Here is an 18,660-nt window from a genome sequence, read left to right on the forward strand (position 1 = left end):
AGGGGCTAGTGCATCACAGCTAGCTGGGAGGGAGTCCAGGAAAATGTCTGGACCTGCCAGAGAGGCAAGAGACCATTGTTTCAGGGTGCACGAAGAGAAGGGATTCAGAGCACTGCCTAAACGAGCTCCAGAGATGGGCGCAAGCTGCGCCTATCAGTGTAGACATCAGAGACGGGCATAAGACACTAAGGCTGCTGCTGCAGCCACCAAGAAGCCTGTGTGCAAGCACAGGTCACCATCCACATCTCCTTTCCCAGGAGCCTATGCAGCCTGCCACTGCCAGGGTCCCGTGATCCAGGGACAAATTCCCTGGGAGAAAACACAGCAAGTCTCAGGCTGTTGCAATGTCATGCCAGCTTAGCTGCCGCAGGCTCACCCTGCATTCCAATTATGACTACCGTACACCTCCCTCCCCCTGGCCTGAATGAGCAAGAACCCCCTAATCAGCCGCTGCTTTAACCCCATCCTGTCTGGGTGGGAACAGATGCCTGAGGGCAACCTACATGCAGAGCTTGGGCCAAATCCAAAGCTCAACCCCAGGAGGTGAGCCAACAAGGAAGAGAAAGGGAATTTCTCCCAGCAGCCTCAAGAGCAGTGAATTAAAACCCCACAATCAACCTGATGTACACTGCACCTGTGGAATACCTGAATAGACAATGAATCATCTCAAATTGAGGAGGTGGACTTTGGGAGCAATTGTAGACCTGGGGTTTGCTGTCTGCAACTGATTTGGTTCTGATTTTATGTTTATCTTAGTATAGCGTTTAGCCTTTGTTATCACTGGTGGATTTGTTTATTGATTTAGTTGCCCTCTTCTTTTTTTAAATTATTTTTATTATTATATATTTTAATTTTAATAATTTTATATATTTTTCTTTCTTTCCTTTTTTCTCCCTTTTCTCCTGAGCCTTTTGGCTGGCAGGGTCATTGTGCTCTGGCTTGGTGTCAGGCCTGAGTCTCTGAGGTGGGAGAGCTGAGTTCAGCAAACTGGACCAGCAGAGAACTCCCATCTCCACGTAATATCAATTGGCAAGAGCTCTCCCAGAGATCTCCACCTCAATGTTAAGACCCAGCTCCACCCAACAGCCAGCAAGCTCCAGTGCTGGATAGCCCAGGCCAAACAACTAGCAAGACAGGAAAACACCCCACCCATTAACAGAGAGGCTGCCTAAAACCATACTAACTTCACAGACACCCCAAATCACAGGACAAGACGTGGTCCTGCCCACCAGAAAGAAAAGATCCAGCCCGACCCACCAGAACACAGGCACCAGTCTCCTCCACCAGGAAGCCTACATAAGTCACTGAAACAACCTCACCCACTGGGGGCAGACACCAAAAACAACGGGAACTATGAACCTGCAGCCTGCAAAAAAGAGATGCCAAAAAACAGTAAGCTAAACAAAATGAGAAGACAGAGAAATACGCAACAGATGAAGAAGCAAGGTAAAAACCAACCAGATGGACCAAATGAAGAGGAAATAGGCAGTCTACCTGAAAAAGAATTCAGAGTAATGATAGTAAAGATGATCCAAAACCTTGGAAATAGAATGGAGAAAATACAAGAAACTTTTAATGAGGAACTAGAAGAATTAAAGAGCAAACAAAAAACGATGAACAACACAATAAATGAAATTTAAAATTCTCTACAAGGAATCAATTGCAGAAAAACTGAGGCAGAAGAGCTGATAAGTGACCTGGTAGATAAAAAAAGGAAATAACTGCAGCAGAGCAGAATAAAGAAAAAAGAATGAAAAGAATTGAGGACACTCTCAGAGACATTTGGGATAACACTAAACACACCAACATTGGAATTATAGGGGTCTCAGAAGAAAAAGAGAAAACAAAAAGGGGGGGGGGACTGAGAAAGTATTTGAAGAGATTATAGTTGAAAACTTCCTTAACATGGGAAAGGAAATAGTAAATCAAGTTCAGGAAGCACAGAGAGTCCCATGCAGGATAAATCCAAGGAGAAACACTCCAAGACACATATTAATCAAACTATCAAAAATTAAGTACAAAGAAAAAATATTAAAAGCAACAAGGGAAAAGCAAAAAATAACACACAAGGGAATCCCCATAAGGTTAACCGCTGATCTTTCAGCAGAAGCTCTACAGGCCAGAAGGGACTGGCAAGACATATTTAAAGTGATGAAGGAGAAAAACCTACAACCAAGATTACTCTACCCAGCAAGGATCTCACTCAGATTCGAAGGAAAAATTAGGACCTTTACAGACAGAAAAAGTTAAGAGAATTCAGCACCACCACCAAACCAGCACTACAACAAATGCTAAAAGAACTTCTCTAGATGGGAAAAACAAGAGAAGGAAAAGACCTACAAAAACAAACCTAAAACTGTTAAGTAAATGGTAATAGGAACATACATATCAAAAATTACCTCAAATATAAATGGCTTAAATGCTCCAACCAAAAGATATAGACTGGCTGAATAGATACAAAAACAAGACCCATATGTATGCTGTCTACAAGAGACCCACTTCAGACCTAGGGACACATTCAGACTGAAAGTGAGGGGGTAGAAGAAGATGTTCCATGCAAATGGAAATCAAAGAAAGCTGGAGTAACAATTCTCATGTCAGATCAAATAGACACTAAAATAAAGACTATTACAAGAGACAAAGAAGGACAGTACATAAGGATCTAGGGATAAATCCAAGAAGATATAACAACTGTAATTATGCATCTAACATAGGATGCCTCAATACATAAGGCAAATGCTAGCAGCCATAAAAGGGGAAATCGAGAGTAACAAAATAATAGTATGGGACTTTAATCCTTCACTTTCACCAGTGGACAGATTATCCATAATGAAAATAAATAAGGAAACACAACCTTTAAACGGTACATTAAACAAGATGGACTTAATTGATATTTATAGGACATTCCATCCAAAAACAACAGGATACACTTTCTTCTCAAGTGCTCATGGAAATTTCTCTAGGATAAATCATATCTTGGGTCACAAATGAAGCCTCGGTAAATTTAAGAAAATTGAAGTCGAATCAAGCATCTTGAAAAAGAAATAAAAGGAATCCAAATTGGAACAGAAGTAAAACTGTCACTGTTTGCAGATGACACGATACTATACATAGAGAAACCCAAAGATGCTACCAGGAAACTACTAGAGCTAATCAATGAATCTGGTAAAGTAGCAGGATACAAAATTAATGCACAGAAATCTCTTGCATTCCTATACACAAATGATGGAAAATCTGAAAGAGAAATTAGACAAACACTCCTATTTACTATTGCAACAAAAAGAATAAAACACCTAGGAATAAACCTACCTAAGGAGACAAGGGACCAGTATGCAGAAAACTATAAGGCACTGATGAAAGAAATTAAAGATGTTACAAACAGATGGAGAGATATACCATGTTCTTGGATTGAAAGAATCAACACTGTGAAAATGACTATACTACCCAAAGCAATCTATAGATTCAATGCAATCCCTATCAAACAACCACTGGCATTTTTCACAGAACTAGGACAAAAAAAATTCACAATTTGTATGGAAACACAAAAAAATGGTAGTAACCAAAGCAATCTTGAGAAAGAATAATGGATCTGGAGGAATCTGGCTCCCTGACTTCAGGTTATTCTACAAAGCTACAGTCATCAAGACAGTATGGTACTGGCACAAAAACAGAAATATAGATCAATGGAACAGGATAGAAAACCCAGAGATAAACCCACGCACATATGATCACCTTATCTTTGATAAAGGAGGCAAAAATATACAATGAAGAAAAGACAGCCTCTTCAATAAGTGGTGCTGGGAAAACTGGACAGCTACATGTAAAAGAATGAAATTAGAACACTCCCTAACACCGTATACAAAAATAAATTCAAAATGGATTACAGTCCTAAATTTAAGGCCAGAGACTTTAAAACTCTTAGAGGAAAACATAGGAAGAACACTCTATGACATAAATCACAGCAAGATCCCTTTTGACCCACATCCTAGAGAAATGGAAATCAAACCAAAAATAAACAAATGGGACCTAATGAAACTTAAAAGCTTTTGCACAGCAAAGAAACCATAAACAAGATGAAAAGACAGCCCCCAGAATGGGAGAAAATATTTGCAAATGAAGCAACTGACATAGGATTAATCTCCAAAGTATACAAGCAGCTAATGCCACTCAATATCAAAAAATCAACCCAATCAAAAAAATAGGTGGATGATCTGAATAAACATTTCTCCAAGGAAGACATACAGGTGACCAACAAACACATGAAAAGATGTTCAACATCACTAATTATTAGAGAAATGCAAATCAAAACTACAATGAGATGTCACTTCACACTGCTTAGAATGGACATCATCAAAAAATCTACAAACAATAAATGCTGGAGATGGTGTGGAGAAAAGGAAAACCTCTTGCACTGTTGGTGGGAATGTAAATTGATACAGCCACTATGGAGAACTATATGGAGGTTCCTTAAAATCTAAAAATAGAACTATCGTATGACCCAGCATTCCCATTACTGGGCATATACCCTGAGAAGACCATAATTCAAAAAGAGTCTTGTACCAAAATATTCATTGTGCACTATTTCCAATATCCAGGACATGGAAGCAACCTAAGTATCCATCGACAGACGAATGGATAAAGAAGATGTGGCACATATATACAATGGAATATTACTCAGCTATAAAGAGAATAAAAATTGAGTTATTTGTAGTGAGGTGGATGGACCTAGAGTCTGTCATACAGAGTGAAGTAAATCAGAAAGAAGAAAACAAATACTGTATGTTAACACATATATATGGAATCTAAAAAAAAAAATGGTTCTGACAAACCTAGGGGCAGGACACGAATAAAAATGCAGATGCAGAGAATGGACTTGAGGACACAGGGAGGGGGAAGTGTAAGCTGGGACGATGTGAGAGAATAGCATGAACATATATACAGTACCAAATGCAAAATCAATAGCTAGTGGGAAGCAGCTGCATAGCACAGGGAGATCACCTTGGTACTTTGTGACCACCTAGAGTGGTGGGATATGGAGGGTGGGAGGGAGATGCAAGAGGGAGGGGATATGTGAATATATGTATACTTATAGTTGGTTCACTTTTTTATACAGCAGGAACTAACACAACATTGTAAAGCAATTGTACTCCAATAAAGATGTTAAAAAAATAAAAATAACAAAGGCATTTTATTATTTATTTCCTTTAAAAATGAAGCAGACAATAAAGTCTTGTATTGTGGTGCCTGTGAAGAGGTGGGTGTCCCCGTGTTTGGTGCAGAGACATAACTGTGCAAAATATACATGACACTTGGGCACACTGCAAAGCACCCATATCTGTTACCCTAGTAGTTTTCCTTCTGGAAATTTATACTATGGAAATACTTAGCAAATGCACATGGTATACATGTAATAAATTTCTTATAGCATTATTTTTAATAACAAAAGAAAGAAATGAGTCAATAGTTCAATAATTAAAATTTAATTAAGTATATTATGATCTAAGAGACTATTATGCTATCACTTAAAAATTGTTAATGCTATGAGAAAAGATTTAAAGGTATTTATGCTCTACAAATTTTTGGTACAATATATATATTAAATATTTAATGCAAGATTCTACTTTTGTTTAAAAGAAAATACAACTAAGCATAGAAAACAACTCTCTATATATGTACTTGTGTATATATATATATATATTTCTCAAAATGTTAATAACTGCTTTCTCTGGAGTGATGATATAGTAGATGACTTTATTTTTCACACTGTGCTTCTGTTTTGTTTTTGTTTTTTTTTTTTTTTTGGTTTGGTTTGTTTTTCATTAAATTAACATGTATTACTTTATTTTGTAAAATGTTCCTTTAAAATGAAAAGTAATTGTCTTCTTGTTTTATCCATTTCTTCCATTTTTTAATCTGAAGTATTTTTTTCTCTTTTCAAGGTTGTATTTTTACTCTGCAAGTTCGCACTAAGAAGAATGGCCATTTCAGAAGTCTGGGGACGCCTGAGGGCCACCCAAATGCTGGGCGCAGCGTCGGCCAGTGTGATGCTTCTCCCTGTCGCTTGATGAAATGTGGCAATGGTGGCACGTGCGTGGAGCAGGGATCGACTGTTTAGTAAGTGTGACATTATTAGGAAAGAATGTGGCAGGTTGTTTGCATTCTACCTGATCCTCTACTCGCGCAAACTAGGAACACAAACTGACACTTATTTAAAATATTTTTTTGGAGACTTGCTAGGTGACTGGGGGACAGATAAAGAGAACTATAAATGGATCAGCACAGCATTTATGATAATGAAAATGAATCACTACATCTCATTACAGGAAAAAATAGACTATCTTAAATTCATGTTGTTGAGAGTTTTGCCAGAGATGTTCGCCATAAAAGGGTTTACAAGGGCTCACATTTGTGATTTGCTTTTATATTTGGGTTTGGGCTCCCTTAGAAAGGAGCCTCTCCTCTCTAGGTGGACCTCAGCAAAACTGCACAGTTTGGTTTCTGAACTACTTTAATATGAAACAAAATGTGAGTCTGTTGAGTGGGAAGAAAATATACAAAGGAATTGTTGTCTTATAAATAAGTTACTTCGTTGAGCATGTCTTCTGTGCATAAGTGGTATATGACGGGCTCCGGGAATACACCAAATAAAGAGGAAGGAAGCTCTCTGTCCTTCAGTTCCTTCCACTGTAGCTACTCATACATTTCTATGTCTCATACATGCGTGAGATGGATAGAAAACTGATTTGTCAAAGTTTTTCTCCCAGGACACATCTGAAGGTATGACTCACTGCTAACATTGGCTGACTGCAAAGCAGTGGGGCAGTGGGGCATCAGAGGCTCCCCTGGAAGACAGGGGAGAGCACACGTAGTTTAGAAAGCCCTGAAGAGTTCCCCTCCACCTCCACACTAGAAAATGATCAAAAACAAAGTGCAAAGTTCAAAGAACTGCTCATCACTGTACCTTGGGCTGGAGAGAAAGCACATAGGAGGTGGGGGGAGGAGATGGTCACTAGATCTTCCTGTTTCTTTCCAAAAGCACTCCAGTGACTTCTCAGGACATGTAGAATAATACCTAAACCCTTCCCCATGAGCTATAAAGCCCTACATGATCTGGCCCCGCCCCCCTCGGACCATCTCTCTTCCTCCTCACTCACTACAGTTAACTTACTTTTTTCTTTTGAACACGCCAGCTCATTTCTCTTTCTAGACCTTCATGCTATGTCTTCCAGCTGGAGGACCTTCGCCTTCAGTCTCCATCTGGCTGCCTCCTTCTTGTCATTGTCTCACCTCCTTAGAACGGGACTCCCTTAGACCAGCCCAAAACTATCCCTCCCTCTGATCATTCTCTATCACATTATCATATTTTACTTTCTCCATAATATGTCATTGTCCTATTTTGTTTATTTATTGTTTGTTTATGTATTGGCTATTATTTTTCCCTGAGAATGGGCCTGATCTCTCATGTTACCAGTGTATCTTCATACCTAGGAGAGTGCCTAGCATAGAACAGGCATTCATTAATATTTGTTCAATTAATGAATCAAAGAAAAAGTAGAAGGAATCAATTCCAAAAGTTCTAAGCAAACATACAAATGGAAGGACAAGCACGGTGACACCATGCTCACGTTAATGAAGCCCAATTGACTAAACTGGATAGTCTACTGATTGGCTATGAGAAATGGGACAGAGGAAGTATAGAAGGATGCAAAACTTACATGAAAGGTAACAGATTTGATTTACATCAAGAATGAGACGCAGACAGTTCCTGAGCAGGAAAGAGCCACGGTAAAGACAGATGTATGCAAGTTATCTCAACATCCCTTTGCAGGATGGGTATATTGGAGAGTTACTGGGAGACAGATTTAGAAATCCAAAATAGCCATAGATAAGGAAAGAAAAAATTAATTTAGAAGATATTGCAGAGAAATATTCATGGTGTTTTGTGATCTACTGAATATGAGATTGTGGCAGGAGAGCTTGTAGGGAGTCAAGTCTAAGTTAATCCAAACCAAGTATGAACAAGCTTGCTATGTGCTGGGATGTCCAAGATACCTAGTGTGCTTTGTAATAAGTTAAAAGTGTTAGTTGAATTTTATGGAAACTTTTAAAGAAAAACATGTATAGCTTGATCAAGTCCATGAAAGTGCTAGGGACAAGCCCTGAGGCTTGTGATGCCACCATCAGAGAACAATATTTTTTGGCATTAGCTTTACCATTATCATTTTATCTTTATTTATTTACAAATTTTACTAAAACCTTTTACTTGCTTTACTTATGCATTCTATTTGTCCCATAACTAAGCTTAATTATTTAGAGGCACAAACTTACCTCATTTTATCTAAAGAAATCTAATCATTCTTCAGGTGACTTACTAGGTGTTTTTGTTATTTTTTAATGTGATAATAATAAACTGCTAATAATAAAGAATGTAATAATTCAGAATGGGGAGTGGCAGGAAGAAAGCACATGAAGTTGAAGGTGAAGGCAGGAGATCCATCCCAGCTCTTCATTATCCCTGTGGAACATAGGCCCTACCTGTGTCCATTTCAGAGCCACATGTGTTTATCCTGAATATATGGCACCAAGTATAGATAAGTTGTCAACCCAAGTTCATGTGGCCAATGCACATGGAGGCCAAACAAACTGAAACACCCAAGTTTGTAGCAGAGAAAGGTTTATTACAGGACCAAGCAAGCAGAACGGGCCGCTCATGCTCAAAATGCCCAAACTCTCCAACGGTTTGGAGGCAGGAAAGCTGGGGCCGGGTCCAAGAACAGCCTCCTTATGTATAGACATTAGGCAGAAGGCAAAGCCATCTCCCAGTTTTGCACTAAATGAGGCCATGACACAAGGAGAAATGGCATCTAAAACAGAAAATCTGTAACATGTGAGTGAGAAACTCTAACCATGAAAGTTGTGGAGCATGCACTTTGTGGTAAGAGATAGATAAGCTTCAGGTTAATCTGCTGCAGCAGGTTTCATGCTGACCCTTTGAGATAAACTACTATTAGTATGATGAGCCCTAATCAGATGAAAGATGAGGAGGCCCACCTCAGCCTCCACATTCTTGTGGTCAAGGAGGTTTCCCAGTCTGACGCACACACAGAGGGTGTCTCTAGCTGTCCTCTAGTAGCCTTGGACACATTGTAATATCATTATAATATCATTAGCATTGCAGTTTTTACCCACCTCCACCCCGTGGGTTTTCGCTTATGTGCTCATGGGAAAGATTCAAAATGGTGCCTGGTGGAAGCCCAAATAAGAAATTGCAGACAATGTGATCATAGCGGAGGGAAAGGGGAGGCATCCTCATCTAAATCTGGAAGATTAACCTCATATTAACAACCTAGGCTGTCCCTATCGTGTGTTCCTCACTCTCAGGACATCCATGCTCTTCTTCTCCAAGTGTGTAACTTTCGCTCCTGCCCTAAATAAACTGCTTCTTGGTGCACTCTCCCACACGTACTGTGCTTCTAATAAACTCTGTTCCTTATAACCTTGGTCTCTCTGTGGAATTCTTTCTCCAGAGAAGACAAGAACCAAGGTCCTCTCACCTGCCAAAGTCAATTTTGGGGTAAGAGTTTTTACAGGCAAAATTTGTGGGAGGGTTTCAGGGTGTGTGACTTTCTTCTGATTGGTTGGTGGTGAGGTAACAGGGTGGTGTCCCAGGAATCTCAGTGATTGGCTTTCTGGTTCCAACCAGTCTGGGTCCACATGCTTGTGCTCAGCCTGAAGTTACCATCCTCCACCTGGGTGGGAGCCTTAGTTCCTGTAGAAGAACTCAGAGACAAGTGTCAGGTTGTTATGCACATCACCCAAGGAAAAACCAGGACCCTGCCCTATCCTGCACTGTTGCTTCTTTCTGCATTTCCTCACTCTCCTAATTAGTAACTCTTTGAATCTACCCTTTGGAACTCAGGGGAGACCAAAGAGACTGAAAGTATTTTTCCTACAAGCAAGAAACAAGGGACATGGAAAGGTTTTGGGCCCCAAAAGGGCCCCACAGTGTCCTGCTCAGTTTAATCCCCACTTTTCTTTGATACTCCTCAATCTTGAGGGGAATAGGATTGGACAAGAAAGGGAACAACATTTTGGATCGAGAGGTGAACCACAAACTCAGCAGAGGAGCTCGGTTTTAGGGGGACTCAAGTTTCAGATAGACACTTAGAACTATTTGCAAATGATTTTGATTAATAAAGAACATTTTCTTGATTTGTGATAACAAAAGCAATACCTTAAAATTGACCAGCACTTTGTGGCTAACAAAGCACTTTTTCCTTACATTATTTCCATTGCTCCTAATTAAAACTCTCTAAATTAGTCAGGACAATTATCTTGGTCCCAATTTCACGGATAGGACACTAAGCCCCAGAGATTATGAGTGAACCAAGATGAGGCCTGAGAGCCTTGTAAGTAGTTCTGCAGGACCCAAAACCAAATCTTCAGTCTCTGAGTCAAGATTCTCTACAGAACCTAAATAGTAAGGACCATTTTTAACATAATGTAACAAAAGCTCTTTATCTGCTGGATGTTATCTGTTCATTTATTCTTAATTTTTAAAAAACAATGTTAAAGATATATCTTCAAATGGCATTTTGTATTTTCTCCAACTTGGAAGTACCTTCCCTGATAACACATACCCTGGAGATTTCATGAGTTCTTGCGTGGGTGGAAAGTTGTGTCTCACAGCCTAACAGGAGAGTCTTTATCTGAATAAAAAGTAGACTTGAGTAATAATGTACGATGGTAGTGATACCACTGACACATTTCCTAAAGATCCTAAAGCCTTTCTCATCAAAATTGTGACCAATGTTTGGGATCATCTTATTGATATAACAACAAAATACTTAGTATATTAACTACATGTGAAGCATTACTGTAGAGTCAGAAATAGCTCTTGTGACTACTATATAATGACATTAAAATTATGGCTCCCTAAACTTAAAAGATGTGAATATATGGTATGTAAACTATACCTCAATAGAACTATTTAAAAATATTAATGTTTCCACTCATGGACATTTAGCTCCAGTAACAGCAGAAATTTAAGGAGAATTTTATTCTTTTTGACAGTTTTTGTAATTCTGCTCTAATCTCAATAAGAATCCTCTTTTTAAAGGAAAAAGATGTGGTTTTGTAATATACTTTTCAATAGTGTTTAAGAAGTTTTCCTCTAGCCTTGACCTAGTCCCAGGCTCTTAATTTTATATGACTCTATGCTTTTTCACCCAAAGCAGAGTAATATTAAATTGAATTTCTAGGTAACATTATAGACAGCTCAAAACTAAAGTTCAGTCTTTTCCTGAAAAATAACTAACGTACATAATAAAATATTTTTAAATGCTCAAGAGGCAAGTCTTAACTCAGAGGCATAAATTTCAGTGTTTGCAATCAATTTTAAAAGCTAAATCTGAAAGGTGGTCAAAATGTCTCAACAATGCACAGCTTAATGGTATAAAAAATTTTTTTAAGAACTCAAAATGCTCCCCTGTAGTTCTGTGCCTCCCAGCTAGGGGTGGGAGGCATTGTTCCCATGCCAAGTAAGAAGGGGTGGGGTCCGATGAGGCTGGACCTGGCTCTGGGCTCCAGCAGACTGAACAAAGCCCTGCTTTCCTGCTCCAAATACGTCAGCACACACAGACCCAGCTGCATTCGAATGCAATGTCTCCAACGAGAGGAGGATAATAAGGCAGAGTTCATGTAAGGCCTTTGTGCTCCTGGGATGAACTCTGATGCAACAGGAAAAACATAGTAAACTATTGCTGTTGTTAGTAGGTAGCCAAGGTTTGAAAAAACTTTTTTCTTTAGTTCTAACTTAGCCCTATGTGTTCACATGTTTGGTAAAATGTGTTCCTTTTTTTTTTTTTTTTTTTTTTTTGACCTAACATTTCCACTTCCAGGACACTGTCTTAGTGAAATAGTTAAGCAAGTGCATAGTACATATGTTCAGTGTATGAGACATTGTTTTTTTTGGAGTGGGGTTCTTTGCTTTTTTAATTGGGGTACAATTGTTTTACAATGTTGTGTTAGTTTCTACTGTACAGCAAAGTGGAGTTCCCTGTACTATACAGCAGGTTCTTATTAATTATCTATTTTATACATATTAGTGTATATATGTCAATCCCAATCTCCCAGTTCATCCCACCCTCCACCCCCCACCCTGGTACAATGTGTTCTTAAGCAGATTTTACTTCATTTAAGCTGCACTTTTCTTAACCCTAAAATCATATTTTGACAGTGACTGAGGGCGATATGCAGATGAGTTCCTTTAAGAAAAGCACAGTGTAGGGAAAGCAAATCCTAAAAAACCAAGCTAGATGTAAAACTGAGCAGCACAGACAGTAAGTACAATAGGAATTCAGAGAATGTGGATGTAAAATGTGAATCATCAGAGATTTATACTAAGTTCGTAAAAGAGGTATATTTACAACATAAACTGATCAGTGAACACAAAAGCTCAGCGACCCAGGGTTTCCTAATTATTGGCTCACAGATGCCTTTAAGAATCAGGTGAAAGCTAAAAATCCTTTCTCCTGAGCAACGAACATACTTAGGACACAAAATTTACATAAAATTTTAGAGGTTTACAAACTCCCTAGATCCCAATCAGAGAGACACCCAAACTCTCCAAATTAAGAATTCCTTGCTTCTGTACATTTCATCCCACAGTGCTTAGTTCTGTTTTCCAGCACTCCCCTGCTGGACTATGTGATTGTTTGCCAAGACGTGTCCTGTTGCCCAAACTCTCCTTACTCTAATCCAGTTTGTCTGCTCCTAAAAGCCTCTTTGCTCCTATCATTTTCCCGCCCAAAATGTTGTCTTTCATTGCCAAAGCAACACAGTGTAAATCCTTTAATCTGTCATGCAGGGTGTATCATGACCAGATGTCAACCTATCTATTCCTGCTATAATTTTTTTTCCCCTGCTATATACTCAGATTAATTGTATCACCCTATCCAGCCTCTGGAGAAACACTCCCCTTACCAAGCAGCCAACTGCACGCAGCTAGCTTGGTAACTCATTACCCTGCATTAGTTTTCCCTCCTTTCTCCCCACTTTGCTTTTCCCTCACTCTCGCTTACTTGCCAGAGGGTTCCTTATTTCCTTGGAATTGCTTTTAGTCTCTATTTTCTAGGGATTCCAAGTTAAGACAGATAGTATTTTTTAACTATGAGATTAGCAAAGAGCTAAAAAAAAAATTGACTCATCTAGTGGTGAGGCTGTAGAGAAACAGACACTGAAGTTTACTAGAGCAAACTCTATTTGTTAAAGCAAAAGATGTTCATCCCTCGATTGTAAAGCTGAACAGTGGAGGACTCTGCAGCTATAAAAAAAGAATCCTTATCTGTTGCTATGGAGTGATCCTCAGGATACATTAAGTGAAAAAAGGGTAAAGAAACATGTAAGAAAAGGGAATGATAGTTAGATGTAGATAAATAGATATAAGTATATACATATAGATACACATAACACACATACACATATGCTCATTTTTTTTTAAGAAAAGAAAGGAAGATTACAGTAAAAACATTATAGATAGTTACTTATAGAATGAGGAAGAGAACAAGGGAAAGTGATGGGATGAAAGCTAGGCTTTTCAAAATACAATTTGCCTTACAGTTTTACTGGGGACTAGGTAAATGTTTCACCTGGTAAATCAAAAAATGAAAAAGAGTAATTCTTAAACATTGAAAGAAAATAAGAAAATAAAGGAATTTAACCGTATTTCAAGTTGGTGGCATAACCAGGTATAGAGATTTAATTCAACTGATTTTTTTAAGTATTTTAGCTGTACAGTGGGTTATAGTCTAAGGACAAAAAGAATCATAAAGCTATCCTAAATTGCATCCTGTGGTCTTGATACTAGTGGTAGCACTGTTATTGTTATTTTGGAACTATGGATAAAAATAGATAGATAGCAAGATTCTAGATGGCTGGCTGGATGGATGGATATAAACAAAATTAGTAATTATGTTAATATCATTAGGAACAAAGATCTTCAGCATAAGAGAAAAGAGATATAGACATAAAATGAAAGAAGAATCTTTTCATCTTTATTTTGAACTAGAAATAACATATGAATTCATGACTTAATTTTCTCTTTCTAAAAAACTTATTCCTTAGCTATGTCCACTAAAGTAACCTAGAAACAATAATAACCCAGCAGCAATGAATAGCTCTAGTGTCAAAATTGTCATCTCCAAATGCCATTTTCCACTAAAAATAAATCAGGACTTCTTGGAGACTTGGACATTCAAGTCTGGGGTAGGAAATGTACGCTATGAGCCTGGATGTCTTCCTGTGCCTGAAAGTGAAAGTTATCAAAGACTACTAGGGCCGTTGGAAAAGAAGACAGGAGCCAGCTTAAGGAGACTCTCACTGACCAAAGATAGGGCGACTTCAGAAACACACAGAATAATATCTGTGATGGCTTTAAACATGCCAGTATGCAAATGCACATAGTTGTCACGATACTCCACCCACCCCCACCAAGGGAGGGAAAGAAACTTGTCTCCCTAGAGATTGCTAGTGCACCACTCATTCTGCAGTTTGATAAAGAGAAAGTGTTCAACCTTCCTTTCCTGTCAAGACTGTATTGCAGGAATAGTAGTCAGCTTCCAAGCAGCCCACGGGGATTCTTGTCCCCGGTAGACGTATCCTCCTGCAGTCTCCTCCCATCTGAGTAGACTGACCTGTGAGAATAATAGGATATTCTGGAAATGACAGTTTATGACTTCTGCCTTCCTTAAACTATTATATTTAAGGGTTAAATGATCCTATCCACTGAACAGTTTTAATAATAGCCACACTGTATTTCTTCTAGTCCCTGGGGCAGTGGGATAGAGGAAGAGTTTACAGGTGACAAAGCCTGAAAACACAGTGCCTTATTATGAGTCACTATAATAAATGTTTATTATTGTTTTACGCCATTAAGCTCTGAGGTAATTTATTGTGCAACAATAGATAACACTAAATAATATTAACTAGCCAGACAGTGGATGAGGAGTAATTTTTAATACATCTGAGCTAATAGTGCAGGATAAATAATAGAAATGAGAAACACCATTTTGTAACCACCAAGGAAATAATGGCTGCTTGAACTGCTTAGTGAAAGGTCGATAGAAAACTATACAATGGTTGTATCAAGCTGACGCCACTTGAACCAACAGATCAGTCATAACATAATTAAATGTAAAGCAAACATTGTGTGCCTCTAATGTGATGTATTTAGAACTACACAGTCCCACCCATAAAGTAGCCCAAATGTGAATCTAATAAAGCCTCTATATCTATAAGTTTATGAGAAATATGGGCAATAGAGGAAAACAAGCTAACTAACATTATAAGTATATAAATAGCCAAATCCAGAATGGAAAATTCTACTGGACAAGTGACACAAAAATAGCCTGTGTGGGAAGAAATGCAGAGGGAGAATTTTTATCTCAGTAACAAACCTTAAGACACATAATGTGTGGGCTTCCCTGGTGACGCAGTTGTTGAGAATCTGCCTGCTAATGCAGGGGACACGGATTCGAACCCTGGTCTGGGAGGATCCCACATGCCACGGAGCAACTAGGCCCGTGAGCCACAACTACTGAGCCTGCGCGTCTGGAGCCCATGCTCCACAACAAGAGAGGCCGCGATAGTGAGAGGCCTGCACACCACCATGAAAAGTGGCCCCCGCTTGCCACAACTAGAGAAAGCCCTTGCACAGAAACGAAGACCCAACACAGCAAAAATAAATAAATAAATTACTAAACTCCTACCCCCCAACATCTTCTTTAAAAAAAAAAAAAAAAAGACACATACTGTGCAGGTGCATTTGTGGAACTTAGTTGGGTGCTGATGAATTGTCAAAAAATCACTTTTTCAAGACAATCATAATTAACTGAACACAAAAATTAGATGACAGGAATTAGTGTTAATTTTGTTGTGTCTGATAATACTATTGTCGTTTTCTTTTTTAAAGTTTCTTATCTGTTAGTGATACATACTATGGTATTTACAGATAAAGTAAGACTTGCTTCAAAAGATTTTGGCAAGGGCTTCCCTGGTGGCACAGTGGTTGAGAGTCCGATTGCCGACGCAGGGAAGGCGGGTTCGTGCCCCGGTCTGGGAAGATCCCACATGCCGCAGAGCGGCTAGGCCCGTGAGCCATGGCCGCTGAGCCTGCGTGTCCAGAGCCTGTGCTCCGCAATGGGAGAGGCCACAACAGTGAGAGACCTGCGTACCACAAAAAAAAAAAAAAAAAAGATTTTGGCAAAAAAAGTGGTGGAGAAAGAAACAATGAAACTGAAGAGCTGAGAATTGATAACTTGAAGCGGGCAATGGGTTCAAGGCGGTTCATTGATACTTTTTTTTTTCTACTTTTGTATACATTTGAATTAAAAAAACAATAGTACACCTAATTCACATTTTGTCTAATTGGTAAAATTCATAAGGTATAAAATTAAAAAAAATATATTCAAGATTGCACCAGTTATAGATAACTACCTTTAAAATTGGAGGATGTTTTATTCCAATCTTTCCCCATCTTCAGTTCTTAGCTGCCGAAACAAAGTAAATCCATTATTTGGTGCCACCTATGGAAAACGTATTTGAAGGATGTAAATTATAAATTAAATTCCTACTTTCTGTTCCTCTATTATTGAAGTAGCTAGAAAATAAGAGTCAAAAGTAAGGATTCAGTGTAGATTTTGTTGTGTCCCTATTACTCTAGTTTAAGGGGAATAACTTTTCTCTCTTGGTTTTTGTGTAACTCAGATGTCATTCATTTTCTATAAGATCTTTGAGATCTGCATAAACTATGAAAGTCCAAAGACCTTTCCAAGATTAATGCAGATTCCAGGAGGAAGGTGAATGTTCTCAAAGCCATCTCTGGTTCCATGGTCCTGCTTCCACCCACAAATCCTCTGGTCCGGACCATGTATGCCTAAAAGTGACAATCAACCTCTTTGACTTCTACTAAGTTAACAAGGCCACTCACACTTTGAGATGGATCAGACTGTTTATGTTGGTGCAGGGGGACAGGATGCATGCAGATATAGAAGGGAAAGGTTTATATCCACCTAAACAACTCTCGTCCTGTGTTTTGGTCATCCCACCATAGCAGTGAATACATGGCCATTCCACCCCATTTCTTTGTCTTCTTGTCATTGCTTCATTTTGCTCCAAATGACTCTCTAGGTTAGAATAAACCAAATTTCCCTCCTGGCCTTGGCCAGAGCAATTTAGCTATTTTCTTTTTATAGTACAGCATTAGGCTCACATCAATGCAACTAGAGTCCACCATCTACTCCAAGCAGCTCACCTAGAGAGTTTCCCAAAGACAATTCTCTCTTTAAGAGGAGTTGAGTCCAACTGTTAACATAATACGTTTGGGCACTTACACCTGGAGAACAGAACCATTAGGATTGAGGCCCACAGATGGCTTCCAGTACTTTTATTATTGTGTAAAGAGTCATTGAATCTCAAATTTCTTACTCCGTGAGGTATCATCAAAGAGTTTGGTGAGTGATCTCCCCAGCAAGGAATGGAAGGCCATAGGGTAACGTCAGCAGGTAGAGTGATGGTCGCCACCCTTCCCTGTAAGTACGTTGAGTCTTGACATGACCACATTCCAGTGTACAGGGAGGCCCATTTGTTTTAGCACTTGTTTGTATAGTTTTCAAAGGCTCAAATTTTGAGCATGTCATTTTGATATGTAATAAATTTTAGTAGATAAAATCATATCCATCATATCACACTTACATTATTCTCCCAACTTATTGTTCAGATGGAAATAAGTTATATAGGAAAGCAAAGTGACATTAATGAAGCCATCCAACACAACAAATGGTCAAAGGAGGAGGAGATTCAGCTATGTTTCCCTTTTCCTTTAAATCATGGAGAAATATGTTATATGTGCAGAAGTGGAATCCTACAGGCCATAGGCTCCTGCATTGCTAAGCAACATGCATTTATTCCATTATTCATATGGCTTTAATTAACACACCACATAGATTTCACTTTAAGTGCTGTATCTGTGATTTTCCTTATGCATAGACAACTCACAAATCTGTAGCCATAAATTTCTTACAGACCTAGCTCAAGGTGAATTCTCTCCAAGAACTTTTTCTTTCTTTTCTCATCTTATAATGAGAATTCTAAAACTTTGCCCTCATTAGGCTCAATATGTATAAAATACTTTCTCTCATCCAAAGCAACCAGAATCTGTATGATGGGTAAACTGAAAAAATAGAGTAACCAGGGGTTATACTTTTCTAATTCTCTTTCTCAACCGCACACTGAGGACTAATAATTACATTTATCTCACTGAATAAATATGAGAGTGAAATGAGTTACTACATATAAAGTACTTAAAATGGTGCCTGGCACTAAGGTGAGGCCCAAATAACCTTTGAACAGTATATTTTACATGTATCACATATATATTATATAAATGCATTGTTATAAATAAATTATCATAAAGTCCTTAGGGACAATACTATGTTTTCTGTTTTGTATTCACCTTGGTATAAAATAGAGTGGGGCACGGCACTCATTCTGTGGTGAAAAATTAGTAACCAAGTAAATGATGTTTAAATGATACTAAAACAAAGAATATTAAACCTTCTATCATCTCATTTCCAATTAATTTTTATACATCAATGTTAATCC

Source organism: Hyperoodon ampullatus (assembly GCF_949752795.1).
Source record: "Hyperoodon ampullatus genome assembly, chromosome: 12".
Classification (NCBI taxonomy): domain Eukaryota; kingdom Metazoa; phylum Chordata; class Mammalia; order Artiodactyla; family Ziphiidae; genus Hyperoodon; species Hyperoodon ampullatus.